Below are 4,774 nucleotides of genomic sequence, written 5' to 3'. Positions count from 1 at the left end.
TCTGTGTAGCCCTGGCTGTCCTGGAACTCACTTTGTAGACCAGGCTGGCCTCGAACTCAGAAATCCGCCTGCCTCTGCCTCCCTAGTGCTGGGATCAAAGGCGTGCGCCACCACACCCGGCCCCTTTCTATTTTTAAGGTACTATTTATATTTCTTTCAGGAGCACTTTGTAGCTTTTGTTCGCTTTCTGAGATAGGGTCTCAGTATATAGCCTTGGCTGGCCTGGAACTCAGTAAATCAGGCTGTCCTTGAACTCATAGAGAGCCAATGCCTTTGTCTCTTAAGCAAAAAGATTAATTCGCACACGTGATTCCAGCATGCATGACTGTATGAGGCCAGAGAGCCATTCTGGAGCAAGAATGAGGCCAAGATGTGTCCAGACCCCAACACCTCATCCTGAGACCGGCAGGAGTAGAACGATTTTCCTCCTGGCTCTGGGCCTGAATGTTCCAGCCCATGTAGCCTTAAGACCCCCATCTCTGCCGGGTGTGGTGACGTTCGCCTTTAATCCCAGCACTCGGAAGGCAGAGGCAGGTAGATTTCTGAGTTCGAGGCCGGCCTGGTCTACAAAGTGAGTTCCAGGACAGCCAGGGCTATACAGAGAAACCTTGTCTCAAAAAAACAAAAACAAAAACAAAAACAAACAAACAAACAAACAAAAAGACCCCCACCTCCACCACCCTTGAGGTCACATAGCCTGGTGGCCAGATTTCAGGTTAAACTTCCTCTCTCCCTGTAAGAACATGACCAGCAAGCACCTGGAATTCTTCTTCATGCAAATGAAGCAAGCCTTCCCAGGACCTTGGCACCAGCCAATAATATATCCTCACCCCCAAACCTCTACCTACCTAGTCCCCAAGGTTTATATAGCCCTTGTTACCCCCAATAAAGGAGCGCTGTCTCGCTGAAATCCGTCTCCAGAGAAGGTTGTTTCTCCCACCCTCATGCCTGACTGAGTTCCTGTCTCACCCACCTTCCTGACTAAGCTTCCTTCCAGTCTGGCCTGGTGCAGCAATGGTGCCTGGATACCCTGAGGGCAGAAGTAGATTCCAGCTGGCATGGCTGTCTTGTAGGTTTTAGTACACATCTTGCATCTCCTTGGCCAAAGTTATTCATATCTGTCTTATTCTTTTTGATGCTATTGTACACAGAACTGTTTTCTTAATTTCCTGCCTGTATTGTCCATCGCTACTGTGTAGAAATAACTGGCTGTTTTCATGTATTGATCAGCAACTTTGTTGAATTAATTATTCAAATGGTTTCTTGTGGTTTTCTTTACATGCAGCCATGTAATAGTTTCATTTAAGTTCTCAATTATTAATTTTGTAGGTCTGCATGTTTTAATGCATGTGTGTGTACCATGTGCATGCATTGCCCTTGGGAGTCAGAAGAGGGCACAGTTTCTGCTAGGACTGGGGTTACAGATAGTTTTGAGCTGCCATGTGGCTGTTGGGGGTTGGACCCTAGTCCCCTGAAAGAGCAGCCAGTGCTCTTAGCCGCTGCTTCTCCACTCTGCTCATTTCTTCCTTTGAAATGAAGAAGATTTTTTTCCTCCTTTTTCTTTGTATAATTGTTCTGGATAGAACTTTAAGTACAGTGGATTAGAAATGGAAAAAAGGAACTATGTCTTCAGCTTTTCATCCGGTGTTAGTTAGATATTCATAAATGCTCTTACGCATACTGAGAAGGTTCTTTTCTATTTTTTACTTTGTTGAAATAGTTTTTTTTTCATAAAAGTCTGCTGGAGTTTGCTAAATATTTCTCTACATAAATTCACATGGCCTTGTAGAGACTTATTTATTTATTTATTTATTTGTTTGTTTTTCACACAGGGTTTCTCTGTGTAGTTCTGGCTGTCCTGGAACTTGTTCTGCAGACCAGGCTAGACTTGAACTCACAGAGATCTATATATTATATTATATTATATTTTGTTTACTGGACTATCTTCACATTCTTGGGATGAATCCCTTATGCTTATGGTGTAAGGTGTTTGGTTTTATTTTTGGAGGTTTTAAAGACAAATCTCTGTGTAGCCCCTGCTGTCCTGGAACTTGCTTTGTCGATCAGGTAGGGCTTGAACTCACAGAGATCTGCCAGCCTCTGCCTTTCTTGTGCTGGGATTAAAGGTATGTGGAACCACCCCTGGCCTTTATTTTTTTAGGTTTGAGACAGGATCTAACCATGTTGCCCGGGTTTTGTTCTAAGTTAAAGAAGCCCTGCTTTTACCTCTTGAGTGTGGGTAGGCTGATGTCACAGAGTTCCTGACCTCCCTCCTCTGATCTGAGGTGAGTTCACCTACCTCAGGAAGAACAGTATTCATCCTCAACACTGTTTACACCTCTGTTCATTGATCTCTGGAGTCCCTGGGTTCAGAGTTCAGCGTGGCTTTTCTTCCACTGCACTTTTCTAATTATGTGTGTGTGTATATATATTATATACTAATTTATATATTATATATTATGTATATTATATATAAAAACACATTATATATTTTATATATACTAATTTATATATTTTATGTTATGTATAGTACATAGAAAATACATATATTTTATATATAATAATTTCCATATTATATGTTATTATGTATATTATGCTATATAAAATATATATTGTATAAAACTTTTTTATTAGATATTTTCTTTATTTACAACTCTTTCTTTTTCTTTCTTTCTTTCTTTCTTTCTTAGATATTTTCTTTATTTACATTTCAAATGTTATCCCCTTTCCTAATTTCCCCTCCAAAAATCCCTTATCCCCTCCCCCCTCCCCCTGTTCCCCAACCCACCCACTTCCACTCCTGGTCCTGGCATTCCCCTATATTGGGGCATAGAGCCTTCACAGGACCAAGGGCCTCTCCTCCCATTGATGACCGACTAGGCCATCCTCTGCTACATACGCAGCTAGAGCCACAAGTTCCACCATGTGTTTTCTTTGGTTGGTGGTTTAGTCCCAGAGAGCTCTGGGGGTACTGCTTAGTTCATATTGTTGTTCCTCTTGTAGGGGGCTTCAGACCCCTTCAGCTCCCTGGGTACTTTCTCTGGCTCCTTCATTGGGGACCTTGTGCTCCGTCCAATGGATGACTGTGAGCATCCACTTCTGTATTCCCCTGCACTGGCAGAACCTCATAGGAGACAGCTATATCAGACTCCTGCCAGCAGGCTCTTGTTGACATCTGCCTAGTGTCTGGGTTTGATGGTTGTTTATGGGATGGATCCCCAAGTAGGGCAGTCTCTGGATGGTCATTCCTTCAGGCTCTGCTCTGAACTTTGTCTCTGTAACTCCTTCCATGGGTATTTTGTTCCCCATTCTAAGAAGGAACGAAGTATCCACACTTTGGTCTTCCTTCTTCTTGAGTTTCATGTGTTTGGCAAATTGTATCTTGGGTATTCTAAGTTTCTGGGCTAATATGTTATTATGTATATTATGTTATATAAAATATATATTGTATAAAACATTTTATACATATGTATAATATTGTAGTAAAACGTTTCTTTTTTTTTTTTACTACAGGATTTTAATTGAATGATACTTGTGTCTTGTATTAAGGTGACAGTGGTTGGTGAGAGAAATATACAGATGTGGAAAATATTAGTGAGTCAAGGTCTTTCAATGTATGTACAAATTAAAAAAAAACATCTATTTATGGTTTAAGCAACAAAGTAGTCAATGATCCCATTTATTGACTTATAATAACAGCCCAGGAGTAAATCTGAGAGAAGAAAGCAATGAGGAGGTCAGGGTGAGTTGTATTAACTAGGGAAAATAAAACATAAATGCAGAGTGTATGGAATAGCCCTGAGCTGGAGGGTGTTGTCATATAGATGCTGCCTTAGTTTTAGTTGTCAACTTGACCCAGACCTGTGTCACCTGGAAAGAGGGAATTGTCTGGATCAGACTGGCCCACGGCTGTGTCTGTGAAACATTTTCTTACTTGTTAATGGATATGGGATGGCCCAGCCCACTGTGGGCGGTGCCATCCCTAGGCAGCTGGGCCTGGGTTGAGCAAGGCGGTGGAACAAGCCAGTAAGTAGTGTTCTTTCATGGTTTCTGCTTCAAGGTCTTGCTCGAAGTTCCAGCCTTGGCTTCTTCACTCAGCGACAGACTCTGAACCCGTAAGATGAAACAAACTCTTCCTCCTCAAGTTGTTCTTGGTCAGGACATTTATCCTAGTAACACAGAATGTAAAGTAGAACAGGTGTGTGGAGGCTTGGGAGAAGATGGAGCTGTACAGAGAGGCTGCATCTGTTCAGCCACGAAGGAGCCTGGAAATTAAGAGCAGAGAAAGGGGATAAAGAGAAGTAGACGGCTCTGCAGTCCGGGGTCTTCATTTCTGCCAAGAGTGGTCCACAGCGTCGAAAATTGCAGGAGATCCAACAAGGCCAGGCTTGAACTGTGACCTTTGTACTGGGTTGCAAGAAGGATCTTGTTTTTCTTGGTGGGGGTAGTTTAATGGGAGAGATGGAAGTCACAGTGAATCACTTGATTATCCAGAACAGGTGTGAAGGTCGCGAGAGCAGGCATTTCCCGCCCCCCTCCCCCCCAAGGGAGCCTCTCACACAGACTTGTGGAATGTTTACTCTGAAGATCTTCAATTCTTCCTTCCCTCCCTGCCTCCCTCCTGTCCCTTCTATGGGTGGTGTATTTTTGTGCGTATATGAGTGCAGGTGCACACATCTGTGTTGGAGGAATGTGCACTGTGCCTCATTTCCTGAATCAATTAACCTCTCTCTCTCTCTCTCTCTCTCTCTCTCTCTCTCTCTCTCTCTCTCTC

General features: G+C 42.9%; 1 long non-coding RNA gene across 1 annotated transcript in view; it reads left to right on the top strand.

The window, feature by feature from the left end:
• Nucleotides 1-3,585, top strand: part of LOC110337204 — a 21,303-nt gene extending 17,718 nt beyond the window's left edge. The window contains exon 4 of the long non-coding RNA XR_002381255.1: nucleotides 3,514-3,585. This is a non-coding gene — a long non-coding RNA (uncharacterized LOC110337204). The remainder of the gene's footprint in view (nucleotides 1-3,513) is intronic.
• Nucleotides 3,586-4,774: the final 1,189 nt, after the last annotated feature.

The sequence above is a fragment of the Mus pahari genome, chromosome 20 (genome assembly GCF_900095145.1).
Source record: "Mus pahari chromosome 20, PAHARI_EIJ_v1.1, whole genome shotgun sequence".
NCBI classification, from domain to species: domain Eukaryota; kingdom Metazoa; phylum Chordata; class Mammalia; order Rodentia; family Muridae; genus Mus; species Mus pahari.
The sequence above is the reverse complement of the archived record's forward strand: the minus strand, read 5'-3'. Positions and strand labels throughout refer to the sequence as shown.